Source organism: Giraffa tippelskirchi, chromosome 7 (genome assembly GCF_054371585.1).
Source record: "Giraffa tippelskirchi isolate mGirTip1 chromosome 7, T2T-mGirTip1v1.2.pri, whole genome shotgun sequence".
Taxonomy (NCBI): domain Eukaryota; kingdom Metazoa; phylum Chordata; class Mammalia; order Artiodactyla; family Giraffidae; genus Giraffa; species Giraffa tippelskirchi.
In genome coordinates, this window is record NC_137281.1 from 64,020,336 (window position 1) to 64,040,753 (window position 20,418).

The window sequence follows — 20,418 nt, forward strand, 5'->3', positions numbered from 1 at the left end:
CTAGTTTGGTCGTCTAATTTCCTTTCACACAACCTTGGACGTCCGTATCGGGGCTTTTTCGTCGGATTGTATTGACAATTTAGGCTCTTTTCTGTTTCCGTAACCCCTTTTGCAATTCTTTGTTCGGTGCGAACATGCATTGGCATTTTGGGAGGAATAGCATCGAAGCTGTGGATTGCCTTGTGGGGCTGTGACATCATTTTCCCAATAGGAATTCTTTCAAGCCCTGAGCACAGCTTCTCTTTCCAGTGATTGGTGTGGGCTTGATCTTCTTTCTTCCATCTCTCGCCGTTTTGTGAGAACAGGTCCTTCCTTCCCTTCTGGGTTAGATGGACTCGTGGGTATCACTTCAGTGAATGGCATTGTCAGTGGGGGTGATAATTCCCTTCTCATTGGAAGACTTTGCTGTGAGTATTAGAAGTGCAAGTGATTTCTCTTCCCCTTCCTCCCTGTCCGTCTCTCAGAGCCACCGGGAAACAGAGGCCTCATCCAGGGTCACCCAGGCCTGAGGGAGTGCAACTAGACTGTTGTTTCTTCAGGCCCTCAGTGCTGGACATCATCCGGGATACTCTGTGTGTGTCTTCCTCAGTCTGGCGTCCCTTCAGACCTTTCCCTAGTTTTCACAGGCTTGTTGTGCTGGTGTTCTTTGTCTGTTTGGAGACACGTCCTTGAGAAGCTTTGTGTTTCCACTCATTCGTCTCGCGATGTATGACCTGTCTTTTGCTTTTGTAATGAGGTCTTTCCCACGGTAGATGTCTTTGATTTTGCAAAGTCCACTGTATTCTCTGGGTTGTTTTGTGGACTGCCTTTTAGTTTTGTGTGTGAAGACTCAAAGCACGTGTCCGGTTTCTGCTCATTGTTCTTCTAGATTTGTGACAAGTTTTCATGGAAACTTTGTCTAGGGATAACTGGAAGTGAACTCGGTGTAAGGTGTCAAGTCTCCATCTCCATTCATGTCATGCCCTGCAGTTTCCAATTCCCTGTTCCTGAGTGGTTTTGGAGACCTTGTGGGAAGTTTGGTTGCATCGGAGTTTGCATTTCCACCTTGAGTAGATTCACACTGTTCTGCCCTCAGGGACACTGTCAAGGGGGAGTGAGGAGCAGCCTGCACTTGCAGCAGTGACCACACGGTGGGGCGAGTGCTGCTCTCCCCTCTGGGAGCCCCAGGCCACAGGCATCCCAGTGAGGAGCCAGCTCTGTGCTCAGCTGAAAGGAGTTATTCTCTCAGGAGCCTCTGAGCCCTTGCCTTTGGATCACCCAGGGTGGGCATTTACTGTGACAGAAAAAAATTGCCTTGAATTCCATGGACGGAAGAGCCTGGCTGTGTAGAGTTCGTGAGTTGCCGTGAATCAGACACAACTGAGGACACAAAAACTCAATAGACTAAAACACTTTTTGGGGGTGGGGGCAGTGAAAGGGGGTGATGTGGGGTTTTTTGTCTTATATAATAGCCAAGGGAAATCTAGTTTAAACCTAAATTCACATAGATGGGAAAGGTATAGCTCTCCGTCACCCTATTAAAAAAAAAAAAAAAAAACGACTTAACTTTTCTGAAAGTTTATTTAGTAGCTTCCTTGAGCAGTTCATTGTGAAGCATTTTTTTTTTTTCTGTGACATTGGCCTCATTAAAAAGTACGGTTTGCGTTTACTGGATAATTTTGTTCATTGGTTTGTTAGGGAATCTTGGTAATATTTGAGTTTCCTGGGGAGCATGGTCACATGACCTGGCCCTGGCCAATCGGTGCGTTCCACCTCCCTGGCCACTGTGATTGGCTCCGGACTGGGGCAGTGCCCAATCGGGGCCCAGGGCCGGGCCTCAAGTTGGAAGCCAGGGGAAGACGAGCTCTTGTCCTGCTGGGGTAGGGGAAGGGGTGGGGCCGGGGGAGGTCAGGCTCCAGCAGTGGGAGGGGCTTGAGGTCCGCCTGCGGCAGTTGGTGACCTTCCTGCTCCCCTCAGGGCAGAGCCGCCGGCCTGAGAATGAGGGCGCTGCTGAGCCCAGGGGCTGGGATGGCCCGTTGCTGCTGTGGTCCCAGAGCTCCACCCGAGACCTGAGGGAGGCCGTCTGCCCGTGAGTCCTCTCCCGCTTGTCTGTCAGCTTGTTTGAAGCATGCTGGGTTTTCTGCCCAGCTGGCTAAGGGGAGTCCCTGGAAATGCAAGGGTGTGGGTTTTGGCAGACTTCAGGGAAGACATGCCAGATGAGCCTGGGAGACTCCAGCTTAATCTGGATTCAGGAGATATCTCTTCGGGCCAGCTAGTAATTGTAGGATAAGCCTAATGAGTCTTCACAGGATGAAGAGAGTAACGTGCCAAGGTAGCAATCGATGTCCTCCTTCGAGAGGATGAAGCTGGTGCTCAGAGAAGGGGGGAACTTGGCCACAGCAAGGAGGTGTGCACCCAGACAGAACCCCCAGATCCGGCCATTTGAGCTCAGGGAGGCCACTGGTGTGGCTTGTCCCTGTGGCAGGGGCCGAGGCACGCAGCCCACCCTGATTCCTGCGGGGGCCTGACTTGGGAAGTGCCATCTGGTAACTTTGAGACTCACCAAACCAAATTACACTGGAGAGGGGAAGGACACCTTCCTTCATCCACCCCCCACCCCCGCCGGATTCCCACATACCCTGACCCCTTTCTCTGGATTTCGGAGCCATTTCCAGAGTCCCGCTCATATGACCTCATTCGAAGTGCACTGTGGACGAGCTGCCATCTGCAGCTGCTACCACAGCAGCCAAGGGCTTTAGCTCCCGAGTACCTCCCTTCCTTTGGAACTTGGGGGCCCTCTACTCCCCACTTGCACACCACAGACCTTTGCTGAGGATTGTGGGGACCCTCACTCAGTTTGCAGCACGTTGTAGCCATCCCTGTCCTCTCAATACCTCCCTTGCCACTCAGCTTGTGAGCTCCTTTGGAGCAGCGTGGCCCACCTGGCTGCAACGGAAGAGACACAGCTGACAGGGAAACAACAGCTTAGATCTGACAGCTGGAAAGCTCTGTCAAAAGGGACCTCCCTCTTCACACCGTAGAGGCTGTAGGAGCCGCCAGGGTTTGGGAACCAGTGCTGGGGCCAAAATGACTCCACAGCTGTTTTCCTTCCTGGGGAGGGTTCTGGCTCCAGTGGGAATGGCTCAAGTCTCCTAAGGTTCTGAAAGCCCACTGTGTGCAGATTCACGGTACACAGAGAGGAGAAGGTGGAGTCCTGCCCTGGAGGTGGGCACAGCTCACGGATGAGCCAGGCAGGCAGGCAGGCAGGCAGGGCATGAGAACGCCTGAGCTGCCTTCATGAGTGAATGGTGTGGGGGCAGAGGAAGAGAAGCCGGTCTGCTCCCTCATGTGGTGCCCAGGGCAGGTTGTCCCCAGAGGAAACCCTTACGACGGTGAGGACTATCACTGCTGTTTCCCAAGGGGTTCCGTCGGTGCGTGTCTTCCCCGGAGCGGTCAGGCCGTCTCTAAAGTACACTGGCCATGGGCATTGCCTCTCCTTGGAACTTCCCATGTGTTTCTCTTTTTTATGGAACAGTGATTTTTTAGAGGGGTTCTGGGCCACAAGGTTGTTGGGTCATTTTCTAGCCTTCTGTCGTGAAGAACGCTTTCCTGGGCGTTGGGGTGGTTTGTTGTTCCAGCTCCCTTTCTTGGCTTCTTTTGGGAGCTGGTGCAACAAGAGGAGCTCAGCCTCTGCCTTCTGGCTGAGATGTCACCCTTCAAACAGCAATGCCTGCCTGGAGATAATGATGGCATTTGCCAAAAGGGCTTCGTTTGGCACATGATATCTTGAAAGGACGTACACCGTCCTTTCAGCTATCAAAGGCTAGTTCAAATGACATACAAATGAGAACTCTCCAATGGAGTCTTACAGTAGGTGGAGAGTCCGGAAAAAACTCCTTCAGTCATTTCACTGAGAGTCATTGATTGGGGACACCAAGAATATAGGAAGGAATGCAGAAAGAAAAGATGAAATTGTGTTCAGGATCGGGGGGAGGGATGAACAGGGCGTGCTTGCCTTGAATCCAGGCTTTGTTGGGGGTTGGGGCATAAAGATCGAACAGGTCTGAAACTACAAATTGGGATGGTAACACAGTATCACCAGAGTTACACAACAGTGTTCCCAAATTGCAACAATGATGAAAAAGTTTACTAATCCCAACTTAACCAAGAGAAATACAGGAAACCATACACAAAATAAAACATCACCAGAAAGGTGGAAACAAACCAAATGCAAAGCAGTTCAGGGGAAAGGAACTCCATGTCCCCTGGGGGCAGACCGAGTTGCCGGCGTCCACGGTGAGCAGACAGGGATGGAGGCTGCAGAGCCGACCGCTCCCCTGGACGTGGTGTTTCCGGCAAGGGCTCTGGGTCTCTGCCCAGAGCGGGGGCTCGTTCTTCCTGCAGGGGCGGGTGAGTCATCGTTGGCGTCTGGGTGTTGCGCGGGAGCCAGGGCAGGCTCTCCCTGCCGAGGCGGTGACTCCTCCTCTGCCTCGGGTTCTCCTGCCAAAGCCCGAGCAGGTACAGGTGCACGTGGAGGTGGAGGTTCTGGCTGAGGGGGTGGGACATCAGTGCCTGGGGCTGGGGGCCCTGCAGGCACGGAGATCCGATCTGCCCGGTGTGCTGGCCAGTACCCAGCTGGCCTGGTGTCTCTGCGAGGGCAAGTCTCGGTTCTCCATCTGGCCTCGGTGGATCCCTGGGTCCTGCACCTGGAGCCACCACCTCTGTAGGGACAGGTCTGGGAAGTAGAGCCTGGTTCCAGTTGGAGGCCAGTGCTAGAGCTGGGGGAGAAGCAAAGTTTGCCCACAGGCCAGCCTTGGCATGTGCGTATCCCGGGACAGAAAGCTTCCAAGAGATTCCCAAAGAATACCCAGGGTCGGATGTCTTTTGGGACTGAAGTGTGCAAGATGGGGGTGGGGGTGTGAGGCCAGCGCTTGCTGCAGGCCCAGCAGCATCTTTCGGGGACTCGTCCGTGTGTAGCTCAGCACCCCCTCCCCACACACTCCCGTGCACCAGCCCCAGCGTCCTCACCTCTGTGCTCTGGCGTGCTGGGCTCCAGGTCCTCCTGCTGCCTCAGAGGCCGGGGTTCTCGGGACTCTGGGTCGGAGCCGGGTGTGCTGAGCTCCGTGGCAGCCTCAGACTGGGCCGCCGGGTGTATCCTGGGCGGTGTCTCAGCAGCAGGCCTTCCCCGCCTCCGCTTCGCCCCCGGTGGGGCTGATGCCTCCGTGGGCACGCTCACCTGGAGCCTGCACTGGGCCTCACGGGCGGGGGGGTGGTGCTCCGACCCCTCCCTCCGGGAGGTGGACGGGGTGTCCCCGTCCTCGGCCTCATCACGTGGGAAGCTCTGCAACGACAGTGACCGTCAGCCAGCCGTGCTGGGAGTTTCCCGAGCTGGGCCTGGCCAGTGGAGCCGCTGCTTCTGCCTGCTCGAATTTCTCTTCCCAGAAGGGTCAGAGACGTGTGTCTGCTCAGATCCCCACCCGGGAGGAAAGAGACCCACCTGAGGGTGTGAGGTCAGCCTGGGCGGCCGGCGCTGCCCGCACTCTCCCCATCCCACCCAGCCTGCTCTCCCCTGGGGTGTGGACACAACTTGTCCGCAGGCTTCTGACCCCACATCCGCCTGGGCTTCCTTGAGGGAGACACACCCCGAGAAACCCGCATCCACACACACAGGCAAAGGACCCGGTGTTTCCGGGTGGCATGGGAGAGGTGGCCTTGCCCCGCCTGGGGCTCCCCGTGTTACCTTTCTGTTTCTCCGGGCAAAGGGCCAGAGGCCTCTCGGGGGTGACCTGAGCCAACGTCGACAGGGTGCCCACGCACACTGCCTGTGAGCTCTCCTGAGGCCGCGGCCTCTGGGCAGGGGCAAACAGCAGAACATCCTGGCAGCAAGTGATCTGGCTGGGGGCTCCTCTCCGCTCTGGAGGCCTGGATACCCGGGTTGCGGGTTCTGTTGGGTTCTGTTGCCGGCAGGTGACATCATTTCCTGGGGTTCGTGCTGAGGTCCCTTCCCCAAAACTTCGCAAGGGAATCTCTGGGTTTCTGACTGCTCGACCACCCCCCTTAGGCCATGTGCAGGCACAGTGACAGCCACACAGCCCAGCCCACAGCCCTGGGGAGGCCTGGGTGCACCCAGGGCCTGAGCTCCGAGGACCCCGCTGCTCTCAGACCAGGCTCCTTCTTCTCATAAGTGGTGTGGCCCTGGACAAGCATATGCCCCTCAGGGTTTCCCCGGTCTCTCCATCTGCAGAGTGGGGGTCATTCTCCCATCTGTTTCCTAGGTCTGTCGGCCTACGAGCAGCTCCATGCCTTTCCACCTGGGGCTGATATCACGTGGAGCTTGTGCGCTGAGACTTCAGAAAGAAAGACTCCATCCAGGGCTGACACAGCACAGAATGGGGCAGAACGAGGCCTGGATGCGCCGTGGTACCCAGGAAAAGGCACTCCCCCTCCTGACTGTTTTGAGACCCCGCATGCAAGTTGGAGGACCGAAAGGAAGACTCGAAGGTCTCCCTCTCTGATAGAAAAGAGTAGCCAACTTTCTGGTCCTCTGTTTCCATTGAGATTCTGTTCAAGTGTCCCAGCTCGGCTTCTGCGGGTGGCTGAGCTTCTAATGGCTCCCTGCGTTCTTGTCTTTTCCTCTCCAAACCTTCCGTCCGTTTCCCCCTTCTGGGGTGGATGGGCGCTGTCATTGCTTCTACCTTCGAGACAGATTGATGAAAAGTCTGGACCATCGACTCCTTTCCTCTCTTTGGTTCCGTGTCTCTCTCTGGCTGTGTCCCTCTCTTTTCCTTTCTCGATTCAGTCTGTGTCTTCCTCTTTCTCTCTCGTGTGTGGATGGATGGATGCTAGGAATGCACATGTATATGATTAAATGAGGGTTATGTTTTAGGGATAGGTTAGAGGGAGAGAAAGGCTTTAGGTCGGAGTTGGTCATGGGGGAAGGGTCAAGGGTGGTGGTGGTGTTTCTTGGAATCTGAGTGCTGTGCATTCTTCGTCTCTTTCCATATGAACCCCTTCTCAGATACACCACTTGCAAGGAGTCTCTCATGTTCCGTTTCCTATCTTTTGCATTTGTGAATGCTTAGCTTCTCTGTTGTGAAGAGGTTCCATTGGATGGAAACCCATTGGTGTACTTGGTTTCCCTCTTTCCCTTACTTGAAGAGACCCATTTCTACCTCCGCCCAGCAAATGGCAAGGAGACTCTGATGTTAAGGAGCCTTTGACCTACGCTTCTTTCTAGCTATCTCATGACATCAGTCTTTAGGGTGAGGTTTTTCCCCGATATTGAGGTGGTGTGAGATCAAAACCAATAGCGTTCTTCAGATGTAGCTGTCTGGTTTTCCCATGGACATTGATTGAAGAGGCTTTCTTGTTCCCATTTGGATATTCTCCCCTTCTGTGTCAGAGATGAGTTGACCTTGGATGCCGGGGTTTGTTTCTGGACCCTCAACTTTATTCCATCGATCTGGATCTGTGTGTGTTGTTGTATTCCCAATAGCATACTGTCCTGCTGCTGCCGCTGCGGCTAAGTCACTTCAGTCGTGTCTGACTCTGCGCGACCCCATGGCCTGCAGCCTACCAGGCTCCTCCGTCCAGGGCATTTTCCAGGCAAGAGTACTGGAGTGGGTCGCCATCGCCTTCTCCGATACTCTCCTGAGGATCCTAGTTTGGTCGTCTAATTTCCTTTCACACAACCTTGGACGTCCGTATCGGGGCTTTTTCGTCGGATTGTATTGACAATTTAGGCTCTTTTCTGTTTCCGTAACCCCTTTTGCAATTCTTTGTTCGGTGCGAACATGCATTGGCATTTTGGGAGGAATAGCATCGAAGCTGTGGATTGCCTTGTGGGGCTGTGACATCATTTTCCCAATAGGAATTCTTTCAAGCCCTGAGCACAGCTTCTCTTTCCAGTGATTGGTGTGGGCTTGATCTTCTTTCTTCCATCTCTCGCCGTTTTGTGAGAACAGGTCCTTCCTTCCCTTCTGGGTTAGATGGACTCGTGGGTATCACTTCAGTGAATGGCATTGTCAGTGGGGGTGATAATTCCCTTCTCATTGGAAGACTTTGCTGTGAGTATTAGAAGTGCAAGTGATTTCTCTTCCCCTTCCTCCCTGTCCATCTCTCAGAGCCACCGGGAAACAGAGGCCTCATCCAGGGTCACACAGGCCTGAGGGAGTGCAACTAGACTGTTGTTTCTTCAGGCCCTCAGTGCTGGACATCATCCGGGATACTCTGTGTGTGTCTTCCTCAGTCTGGCGTCCCTTCAGACCTTTCCCTAGTTTTCACAGGCTTGTTGTGTTGGTGTTCTTTGTCTGTTTGGAGACACGTCCTTGAGAAGCTTTGTGTTTCCACTCATTCGTCTCGCGATGTATGACCTGTCTTTTGCTTTTGTAATGAGGTCTTTCCCACGGTAGATGTCTTTGATTTTGCAAAGTCCACTGTATTCTCTGGGTTGTTTTGTGGACTGCCTTTTAGTTTTGTGTGTGAAGACTCAAAGCACGTGTCCGGTTTCTGCTCATTGTTCTTCTAGATTTGTGACAAGTTTTCATGGAAACTTTGTCTAGGGATAACTGGAAGTGAACTCGGTGTAAGGTGTCAAGTCTCCATCTCCATTCATGTCATGCCCTGCAGTTTCCAATTCCCTGTTCCTGAGTGGTTTTGGAGACCTTGTGGGAAGTTTGGTTGCATCGGAGTTTGCATTTCCACCTTGAGTAGATTCACACTGTTCTGCCCTCAGGGACACTGTCAAGGGGGAGTGAGGAGCAGCCTGCACTTGCAGCAGTGACCACACGGTGGGGCGAGTGCTGCTGTTCCCTCTGGGAGCCCCAGGCCACAGGCATCCCAGTGAGGAGCCAGCTCTGTGCTCAGCTGAAAGGAGTTAGTCTCTCAGGAGCCTCTGAGCCCTTGCCTTTGGATCACCCAGGGTGGGCATTTACTGTGACAGAAAAAAATTGCCCTGAATTCCATGGACGGAAGAGCCTGGCTGTGTAGAGTTCGTGAGTTGCCGTGAATCAGACACAACTGAGGACACAAAAACTCAATAGACTAAAACACTTTTTGGGGGTGGGGGGAGTGAAAGGGGGTGATGTGGTTTTTTTTGTCTTATATAATAGCCAAGGGAAATCTAGTTTAAACCTAAATTCACATAGATGGGAAAGGTATAGCTCTCCGTCACCCTATTAAAAAAAAAAAAAAAAGCGACTTAACTTTTCTGAAAGTTTATTTAGTAGCTTCCTTGAGCAGTTCATTGTGAAGCATTTTTTTTTTTTTCTGTGACATTGGCCTCATTAAAAAGTACGGTTTGCGTTTACTGGATAATTTTGTTCATTGGTTTGTTAGGGAATCTTGGTAATATTTGAGTTTCCTGGGGAGCATGGTCACATGACCTGGCCCTGGCCAATCGGTGCGTTCCACCTCCCTGGCCACTGTGATTGGCTCCGGACTGGGGCAGTGCCCAATCGGGGCCCAGGGCCGGGCCTCACGTTGGAAGCCAGGGGAAGACGAGCTCTCGTCCTGCTGGGGTAGGGGAAGGGGTGGGGCCGGGGGAGGTCAGGCTCCAGCAGTGGGAGGGGCTTGAGGTCCGCCTGCGGCAGTTGGTGACCTTCCTGCTCCCCTCAGGGCAGAGCCGCCGGCCTGAGAATGAGGGCGCTGCTGAGCCCAGGGGCTGGGATGGCCCGTTGCTGCTGTGGTCCCAGAGCTCCACCCGAGACCTGAGGGAGGCCGTCTGCCCGTGAGTCCTCTCCCGCTTGTCTGTCAGCTTGTTTGAAGCATGCTGGGTTTTCTGCCCAGCTGGCTAAGGGGAGTCCCTGGAAATGCAAGGGTGTGGGTTTTGGCAGACTTCAGGGAAGACATGCCAGATGAGCCTGGGAGACTCCAGCTTAATCTGGATTCAGGAGATATCTCTTCGGGCCAGCTAGTAATTGTAGGATAAGCCTAATGAGTCTTCACAGGATGAAGAGAGTAACGTGCCAAGGTAGCAATCGATGTCCTCCTTCGAGAGGATGAAGCTGGTGCTCAGAGAAGGGGGGAACTTGGCCACAGCAAGGAGGTGTGCACCCAGACAGAACCCCCAGATCCGGCCATTTGAGCTCAGGGAGGCCACTGGTGTGGCTTGTCCCTGTGGCAGGGGCCGAGGCACGCAGCCCACCCTGATTCCTGCGGGGGCCTGACTTGGGAAGTGCCATCTGGTAACTTTGAGACTCACCAAACCAAATTACACTGGAGAGGGGAAGGACACCTTCCTTCATCCACCCCCCACCCCCGCCGGATTCCCACATACCCTGACCCCTTTCTCTGGATTTCGGAGCCATTTCCAGAGTCCCGCTCATATGACCTCATTCGAAGTGCACTGTGGACGAGCTGCCATCTGCAGCTGCTACCACAGCAGCCAAGGGCTTTAGCTCCCGAGTACCTCCCTTCCTTTGGAACTTGGGGGCCCTCTACTCCCCACTTGCACACCACAGACCTTTGCTGAGGATTGTGGGGACCCTCACTCAGTTTGCAGCACGTTGTAGCCATCCCTGTCCTCTCAATACCTCCCTTGCAACTCAGCTTGTGAGCTCCTTTGGAGCAGCGTGGCCCACCTGGCTGCAACGGAAGAGACACAGCTGACAGGGAAACAACAGCTTAGATCTGACAGCTGGAAAGCTCTGTCAAAAGGGACCTCCCTCTTCACACCGTAGAGGCTGTAGGAGCCGCCAGGGTTTGGGAACCAGTGCTGGGGCCAAAATGACTCCACAGCTGTTTTCCTTCCTGGGGAGGGTTCTGGCTCCAGTGGGAATGGCTCAAGTCTCCTAAGGTTCTGAAAGCCCACTGTGTGCAGATTCACGGTACACAGAGAGGAGAAGGTGGAGTCCTGCCCTGGAGGTGGGCACAGCTCACGGATGAGCCAGGCAGGCAGGCAGGCAGGCAGGGCATGAGAACGCCTGAGCTGCCTTCATGAGTGAATGGTGTGGGGGCAGAGGAAGAGAAGCCGGTCTGCTCCCTCATGTGGTGCCCAGGGCAGGTTGTCCCCAGAGGAAACCCTTACGACGGTGAGGACTATCACTGCTGTTTCCCAAGGGGTTCCGTCGGTGCGTGTCTTCCCCGGAGCGGTCAGGCCGTCTCTAAAGTACACTGGCCATGGGCATTGCCTCTCCTTGGAACTTCCCATGTGTTTCTCTTTTTTATGGAACAGTGATTTTTTAGAGGGGTTCTGGGCCACAAGGTTGTTGGGTCATTTTCTAGCCTTCTGTCGTGAAGAACGCTTTCCTGGGCGTTGGGGTGGTTTGTTGTTCCAGCTCCCTTTCTTGGCTTCTTTTGGGAGCTGGTGCAACAAGAGGAGCTCAGCCTCTGCCTTCTGGCTGAGATGTCACCCTTCAAACAGCAATGCCTGCCTGGAGATAATGATGGCATTTGCCAAAAGGGCTTCGTTTGGCACATGATATCTTGAAAGGACGTACACCGTCCTTTCAGCTATCAAAGGCTAGTTCAAATGACATACAAATGAGAACTCTCCAATGGAGTCTTACAGTAGGTGGAGAGTCCGGAAAAAACTCCTTCAGTCATTTCACTGAGAGTCATTGATTGGGGACACCAAGAATATAGGAAGGAATGCAGAAAGAAAAGATGAAATTGTGTTCAGGATCGGGGGGAGGGATGAACAGGGCGTGCTTGCCTTGAATCCAGGCTTTGTTGGGGGTTGGGGCATAAAGATCGAACAGGTCTGAAACTACAAATTGGGATGGTAACACAGTATCACCAGAGTTACACAACAGTGTTCCCAAATTGCAACAATGATGAAAAAGTTTACTAATCCCAACTTAACCAAGAGAAATACAGGAAACCATACACAAAATAAAACATCACCAGAAAGGTGGAAACAAACCAAATGCAAAGCAGTTCAGGGGAAAGGAACTCCATGTCCCCTGGGGGCAGACCGAGTTGCCGGCGTCCACGGTGAGCAGACAGGGATGGAGGCTGCAGAGCCGACCGCTCCCCTGGACGTGGTGTTTCCGGCAAGGGCTCTGGGTCTCTGCCCAGAGCGGGGGCTCGTTCTTCCTGCAGGGGCGGGTGAGTCATCGTTGGCGTCTGGGTGTTGCGCGGGAGCCAGGGCAGGCTCTCCCTGCCGAGGCGGTGACTCCTCCTCTGCCTCGGGTTCTCCTGCCAAAGCCCGAGCAGGTACAGGTGCACGTGGAGGTGGAGGTTCTGGCTGAGGGGGTGGGACATCAGTGCCTGGGGCTGGGGGCCCTGCAGGCACGGAGATCCGATCTGCCCGGTGTGCTGGCCAGTACCCAGCTGGCCTGGTGTCTCTGCGAGGGCAAGTCTCGGTTCTCCATCTGGCCTCGGTGGATCCCTGGGTCCTGCACCTGGAGCCACCACCTCTGTAGGGACAGGTCTGGGAAGTAGAGCCTGGTTCCAGTTGGAGGCCAGTGCTAGAGCTGGGGGAGAAGCAAAGTTTGCCCACAGGCCAGCCTTGGCATGTGCGTATCCCGGGACAGAAAGCTTCCAAGAGATTCCCAAAGAATACCCAGGGTCGGATGTCTTTTGGGACTGAAGTGTGCAAGATGGGGGTGGGGGTGTGAGGCCAGCGCTTGCTGCAGGCCCAGCAGCATCTTTCGGGGACTCGTCCGTGTGTAGCTCAGCACCCCCTCCCCACACACTCCCGTGCACCAGCCCCAGCGTCCTCACCTCTGTGCTCTGGCGTGCTGGGCTCCAGGTCCTCCTGCTGCCTCAGAGGCCGGGGTTCTCGGGACTCTGGGTCGGAGCCGGGTGTGCTGAGCTCCGTGGCAGCCTCAGACTGGGCCGCCGGGTGTATCCTGGGCGGTGTCTCAGCAGCAGGCCTTCCCCGCCTCCGCTTCGCCCCCGGTGGGGCTGATGCCTCCGTGGGCACGCTCACCTGGAGCCTGCACTGGGCCTCACGGGCGGGGGGGTGGTGCTCCGACCCCTCCCTCCGGGAGGTGGACGGGGTGTCCCCGTCCTCGGCCTCATCACGTGGGAAGCTCTGCAACGACAGTGACCGTCAGCCAGCCGTGCTGGGAGTTTCCCGAGCTGGGCCTGGCCAGTGGAGCCGCTGCTTCTGCCTGCTCGAATTTCTCTTCCCAGAAGGGTCAGAGACGTGTGTCTGCTCAGATCCCCACCCGGGAGGAAAGAGACCCACCTGAGGGTGTGAGGTCAGCCTGGGCGGCCGGCGCTGCCCGCACTCTCCCCATCCCACCCAGCCTGCTCTCCCCTGGGGTGTGGACACAACTTGTCCGCAGGCTTCTGACCCCACATCCGCCTGGGCTTCCTTGAGGGAGACACACCCCGAGAAACCCGCATCCACACACACAGGCAAAGGACCCGGTGTTTCCGGGTGGCATGGGAGAGGTGGCCTTGCCCCGCCTGGGGCTCCCCGTGTTACCTTTCTGTTTCTCCGGGCAAAGGGCCAGAGGCCTCTCGGGGGTGACCTGAGCCAACGTCGACAGGGTGCCCACGCACACTGCCTGTGAGCTCTCCTGAGGCCGCGGCCTCTGGGCAGGGGCAAACAGCAGAACATCCTGGCAGCAAGTGATCTGGCTGGGGGCTCCTCTCCGCTCTGGAGGCCTGGATACCCGGGTTGCGGGTTCTGTTGGGTTCTGTTGCCGGCAGGTGACATCATTTCCTGGGGTTCGTGCTGAGGTCCCTTCCCCAAAACTTCGCAAGGGAATCTCTGGGTTTCTGACTGCTCGACCACCCCCCTTAGGCCATGTGCAGGCACAGTGACAGCCACACAGCCCAGCCCACAGCCCTGGGGAGGCCTGGGTGCACCCAGGGCCTGAGCTCCGAGGACCCCGCTGCTCTCAGACCAGGCTCCTTCTTCTCATAAGTGGTGTGGCCCTGGACAAGCATATGCCCCTCAGGGTTTCCCCGGTCTCTCCATCTGCAGAGTGGGGGTCATTCTCCCATCTGTTTCCTAGGTCTGTCGGCCTACGAGCAGCTCCATGCCTTTCCACCTGGGGCTGATATCACGTGGAGCTTGTGCGCTGAGACTTCAGAAAGAAAGACTCCATCCAGGGCTGACACAGCACAGAATGGGGCAGAACGAGGCCTGGATGCGCCGTGGTACCCAGGAAAAGGCACTCCCCCTCCTGACTGTTTTGAGACCCCGCATGCAAGTTGGAGGACCGAAAGGAAGACTCGAAGGTCTCCCTCTCTGATAGAAAAGAGTAGCCAACTTTCTGGTCCTCTGTTTCCATTGAGATTCTGTTCAAGTGTCCCAGCTCGGCTTCTGCGGGTGGCTGAGCTTCTAATGGCTCCCTGCGTTCTTGTCTTTTCCTCTCCAAACCTTCCGTCCGTTTCCCCCTTCTGGGGTGGATGGGCGCTGTCATTGCTTCTACCTTCGAGACAGATTGATGAAAAGTCTGGACCATCGACTCCTTTCCTCTCTTTGGTTCCGTGTCTCTCTCTGGCTGTGTCCCTCTCTTTTCCTTTCTCGATTCAGTCTGTGTCTTCCTCTTTCTCTCTCGTGTGTGGATGGATGGATGCTAGGAATGCACATGTATATGATTAAATGAGGGTTATGTTTTAGGGATAGGTTAGAGGGAGAGAAAGGCTTTAGGTCGGAGTTGGTCATGGGGGAAGGGTCAAGGGTGGTGGTGGTGTTTCTTGGAATCTGAGTGCTGTGCATTCTTCGTCTCTTTCCATATGAACCCCTTCTCAGATACACCACTTGCAAGGAGTCTCTCATGTTCCGTTTCCTATCTTTTGCATTTGTGAATGCTTAGCTTCTCTGTTGTGAAGAGGTTCCATTGGATGGAAACCCATTGGTGTACTTGGTTTCCCTCTTTCCCTTACTTGAAGAGACCCATTTCTACCTCCGCCCAGCAAATGGCAAGGAGACTCTGATGTTAAGGAGCCTTTGACCTACGCTTCTTTCTAGCTATCTCATGACATCAGTCTTTAGGGTGAGGTTTTTCCCCGATATTGAGGTGGTGTGAGATCAAAACCAATAGCGTTCTTCAGATGTAGCTGTCTGGTTTTCCCATGGACATTGATTGAAGAGGCTTTCTTGTTCCCATTTGGATATTCTCCCCTTCTGTGTCAGAGATGAGTTGACCTTGGATGCCGGGGTTTGTTTCTGGACCCTCAACTTTATTCCATCGATCTGGATCTGTGTGTGTTGTTGTATTCCCAATAGCATACTGTCCTGCTGCTGCCGCTGCGGCTAAGTCACTTCAGTCGTGTCTGACTCTGCGCGACCCCATGGCCTGCAGCCTACCAGGCTCCTCCGTCCAGGGCATTTTCCAGGCAAGAGTACTGGAGTGGGTCGCCATCGCCTTCTCCGATACTCTCCTGAGGATCCTAGTTTGGTCGTCTAATTTCCTTTCACACAACCTTGGACGTCCGTATCGGGGCTTTTTCGTCGGATTGTATTGACAATTTAGGCTCTTTTCTGTTTCCGTAACCCCTTTTGCAATTCTTTGTTCGGTGCGAACATGCATTGGCATTTTGGGAGGAATAGCATCGAAGCTGTGGATTGCCTTGTGGGGCTGTGACATCATTTTCCCAATAGGAATTCTTTCAAGCCCTGAGCACAGCTTCTCTTTCCAGTGATTGGTGTGGGCTTGATCTTCTTTCTTCCATCTCTCGCCGTTTTGTGAGAACAGGTCCTTCCTTCCCTTCTGGGTTAGATGGACTCGTGGGTATCACTTCAGTGAATGGCATTGTCAGTGGGGGTGATAATTCCCTTCTCATTGGAAGACTTTGCTGTGAGTATTAGAAGTGCAAGTGATTTCTCTTCCCCTTCCTCCCTGTCCATCTCTCAGAGCCACCGGGAAACAGAGGCCTCATCCAGGGTCACACAGGCCTGAGGGAGTGCAACTAGACTGTTGTTTCTTCAGGCCCTCAGTGCTGGACATCATCCGGGATACTCTGTGTGTGTCTTCCTCAGTCTGGCGTCCCTTCAGACCTTTCCCTAGTTTTCACAGGCTTGTTGTGTTGGTGTTCTTTGTCTGTTTGGAGACACGTCCTTGAGAAGCTTTGTGTTTCCACTCATTCGTCTCGCGATGTATGACCTGTCTTTTGCTTTTGTAATGAGGTCTTTCCCACGGTAGATGTCTTTGATTTTGCAAAGTCCACTGTATTCTCTGGGTTGTTTTGTGGACTGCCTTTTAGTTTTGTGTGTGAAGACTCAAAGCACGTGTCCGGTTTCTGCTCATTGTTCTTCTAGATTTGTGACAAGTTTTCATGGAAACTTTGTCTAGGGATAACTGGAAGTGAACTCGGTGTAAGGTGTCAAGTCTCCATCTCCATTCATGTCATGCCCTGCAGTTTCCAATTCCCTGTTCCTGAGTGGTTTTGGAGACCTTGTGGGAAGTTTGGTTGCATCGGAGTTTGCATTTCCACCTTGAGTAGATTCACACTGTTCTGCCCTCAGGGACACTGTCAAGGGGGAGTGAGGAGCAGCCTGCACTTGCAGCAGTGACCACACGGTGGGGCGAGTGCTGCTGTCCCCTCTGGGAGCCCCAGGCCACAGGCATCCCAGTGAGGAGCCAGCTCTGTGCTCAGCTGAAAGGAGTTATTCTCTCAGGAGCCTCTGAGCCCTTGCCTTTGGATCACCCAGGGTGGGCATTTACTGTGACAGAAAAAAATTGCCCTGAATTCCATGGACGGAAGAGCCTGGCTGTGTAGAGTTCGTGAGTTGCTGTGAATCAGACACAACTGAGGACACAAAAACTCAATAGACTAAAACAATTTTTGGGGGTGGGGGGAGTGAAAGGGGGTGATGTGGGGTTTTTTGTCTTATATAATAGCCAAGGGAAATCTAGTTTAAACCTAAATTCACATAGATGGGAAAGGTATAGCTCTCCGTCACCCTATTAAAAAAAAAAAAAAAAACCGACTTAACTTTTCTGAAAGTTTATTTAGTAGCTTCCTTGAGCAGTTCATTGTGAAGCATTTTTTTTTTTTTTTCTGTGACATTGGCCTCATTAAAAAGTACGGTTTGCGTTTACTGGATAATTTTGTTCATTGGTTTGTTAGGGAATCTTGGTAATATCTGAGTTTCCTGGGGAGCATGGTCACATGACCTGGCCCTGGCCAATCGGTGCGTTCCACCTCCCTGGCCACTGTGATTGGCTCCGGACTGGGGCAGTGCCCAATCGGGGCCCAGGGCCGGGCCTCATGTTGGAAGCCAGGGGAAGACGAGCTCTCGTCCTGCTGGGGTAGGGGAAGGGGTGGTGCCGGGGGAGGTCAGGCTCCATCAGTGGGAGGGGCTTGAGGTCCGCCTGCGGCAGTTGGTGACCTTCCTGCTCCCCTCAGGGCAGAGCCGCCGGCCTGAGAATGAGGGCGCTGCTGAGCCCAGGGGCTGGGATGGCCCGTTGCTGCTGTGGTCCCAGAGCTCCACCCGAGACCTGAGGGAGGCCGTCTGCCCGTGAGTCCTCTCCCGCTTGTCTGTCAGCTTGTTTGAAGCATGCTGGGTTTTCTGCCCAGCTGGCTAAGGGGAGTCCCTGGAAATGCAAGGGTGTGGGTTTTGGCAGACTTCAGGGAAGACATGCCAGATGAGCCTGGGAGACTCCAGCTTAATCTGGATTCAGGAGATATCTCTTCGGGCCAGCTAGTAATTGTAGGATAGGCCTAATGAGTCTTCACAGGATGAAGAGAGTAACGTGCCAAGGTAGCAATCGATGTCCTCCTTCGAGAGGATGAAGCTGGTGCTCAGAGAAGGGGGGAACTTGGCCACAGCAAGGAGGTGTGCACCCAGACAGAACCCCCAGATCCGGCCATTTGAGCTCAGGGAGGCCACTGGTGTGGCTTGTGCCTGTGGCAGGGGCCGAGGCACGCAGCCCACCCTGATTCCTGCGGGGGCCTGACTTGGGAAGTGCCATCTGGTAGCTTTGAGGCTCACCAAACCAAATTGCACTGGAGAGAGGAAGGACACCTTCCTTCATCCACCCCCCACCCCCGCCGGATTCCCACATACCCTGACCCCTTTCTCTGGATTTCGGAGCCATTTCCAGAGTCCCGCTCATATGACCTCATTCGAAGTGCACTGTGGACGAGCTGCCATCTGCAGCTGCTACCACAGCAGCCAAGGGCTTTAGCTCCCGAGTACCTCCCTTCCTTTGGAACTTGGGGGCCCTCTCCTCCCCACTTGCACACCACAGACCTTTGCTGAGGATTGTGGGGACCCTCACTCAGTTTGCAGCACATTGTAGCCATCCCTGTCCTCTCAATACCTCCCTTGCAACTCAGCTTGTGAGCTCCTTTGGAGCAGCGTGGCCCACCTGGCTGCAACGGAAGAGACACAGCTGACAGAGAAACAACAGCTTAGATCTGACAGCCGGAAAGCTCTGTCAAAAGGGACCTCCCTCTTCACACCGTAGAGGCTGTAGGAGCCGCCAGGGTTTGGGAACCAGTGCTGGGGCCAAAATGACTCCACAGCTGTTTTCCTTCCTGGGGAGGGTTCTGGCTCCAGTGGGAATGGCTCAAGTCTCCTAAGGTTCTGAAAGCCCACTGTGTGTAGATTCACGGTACACAGAGAGGAGAAGGTGGAGTCCTGCCCTGGAGGTGTGCACAGCTCATGGATGAGCCAGGCAGGCAGGCAGGCAGGCAGGGCATGAGAACACCTGAGCTGCCTTCATGAGTGAATGGTGTGGGGGCAGAGGAAGAGAAGCCGGTCTGCTCCCTCATGTGGTGCCCAGGGCAGGTTGTCCCCAGAGGAAACCCTTACGACGGTGAGGACTATCACTGCTGTTTCCCAAGGGGTTCCGTCGGTGCGTGTCTTCCCCGGAGCGGTCAGGCCGTCTCTAAAGTACACTGGCCATGGGCATTGCCTCTCCTTGGAACTTCCCATGTGTTTCTCTTTTTTATGGAACAGTGATTTTTTAGAGGGGTTCTGGGCCACAAGGTTGTTGGGTCATTTTCTAGCCTTCTGTCGTGAAGAACGCTTTCCTGGGCGTTGGGGTGGTTTGTTGTTCCAGCTCCCTTTCTTGGCTTCTTTTGGGAGCTGGTGCAACAAGAGGAGCTCAGCCTCTGCCTTCTGGCTGAGATGTCACCCTTCAAACAGCAATGCCTGCCTGGAGATAATGATGGCATTTGCCAAAAGGGCTTCGTTTGGCACATGATATCTTGAAAGGACGTACACCGTCCTTTCAGCTATCAAAGGCTAGTTCAAATGACATACAAATGAGAACTCTCCAATGGAGTCTTACAGTAGGTGGAGAGTCCGGAAAAAACTCCTTCAGTCATTTCACTGAGAGTCATTGATTGGGGACACCAAGAATATAGGAAGGAATGCAGAAAGAAAAGATGAAATTGTGTTCAGGATCGGGGGGAGGGATGAACAGGACGTGCTTGCCTTGAATCCAGGCTTTGTTGGGGGGTGGGGCATAAAGATCGAACGGGTCTGAAACTACAAAGTGGGATGGTAACACAGTATCACCAGAGTTACACAACAGTGTTCCCAAATTGCAACAATGATGAAAAAGTTTACTAATCCCAACTTAACCAAGAGAAATACAGGAAACCATACACAAAATAAAACATCACCAGAAAGGTGGAAACAAACCAAATGCAAAGCAGTTCAGGGGAAAGGAACTCCATGTCCCCTGGGGGCAGACCGAGTTGCCGGCGTCCACGGTGAGCAGACAGGGATGGAGGCTGCAGAGCCGACCGCTCCCCTGGACGTGGTGTTTCCGGCAAGGGCTCTGGGTCTCTGCCCAGAGCGGGGGCTCGTTCTTCCTGCAGGGGCGAGTGAGTCATCGTCGGCGTCTGGGTGTTGCGCGGGAGCCAGGGCAGGCTCTCCCTGCCGAGGCGGTGACTCCTCCTCTGCCTCGGGTTCTCCTGCCAAAGCCCGAGCAGGTACAGGTGCACGTGGAGGTGGAGGTTCTGGCTGAGGGGGTGGGACGTCAGTGCCTGGGGCTGGGGGCCCTGCAGGCACGGAGATCCGATCTGCCCGGTGTGCTGGCCAGTACCCAGCTGGCCTGGTGTCTCTGCGAGGGCAAGTCTCGGTTCTCCATCTGGCCTCGGTGGATCCCTGGGTCCTGCACCTGGAGCCACCACCTCTGTAGGGACAGGTCTGGGAAGTAGAGCCTGGTTCCAGTTGGAGGCCAGTGCTAGAGCTGGGGGAGAAGCAAAGTTTGCCCACAGGCCAGCCTTGGCATGTGCGTATCCCGGGACAGAAAGCTTCCAAGAGATTCCCAAAGAATACCCAGGGTCGGATGTCTTTTGGGACTGAAGTGTGCAAGATGGGGGTGGGGGTGTGAGGCCAGCGCTTGCTGCAGGCCCAGCAGCATCTTTCGGGGACTCGTCCGTGTGTAGCTCAGCACCCCCTCCCCACACACTCCCGTGCACCAGCCCCAGCGTCCTCACCTCTGTGCTCTGGCGTGCTGGGCTCCAGGTCCTCCTGCTGCCTCAGAGGCCGGGGTTCTCGGGACTCTGGGTCGGAGCCGGGTGTGCTGAGCTCCGTGGCAGCCTCAGACTGGGCCGGCGGGTGTATCCTGG

At 54.7% G+C, this 20,418-nt stretch overlaps 1 long non-coding RNA gene across 1 annotated transcript in view; it reads left to right on the top strand.

The window, feature by feature from the left end:
- LOC145513994 (uncharacterized) overlaps positions 1-20,418 on the top strand; it is a 159,993-nt gene that overhangs the window by 5,682 nt on the left and 133,893 nt on the right. Inside the window, exons 2-4 of the long non-coding RNA XR_014059798.1 lie at positions 1,957-2,068; positions 9,595-9,706; positions 17,236-17,347. This is a non-coding gene — a long non-coding RNA (uncharacterized LOC145513994). The remainder of the gene's footprint in view (positions 1-1,956; positions 2,069-9,594; positions 9,707-17,235; positions 17,348-20,418) is intronic.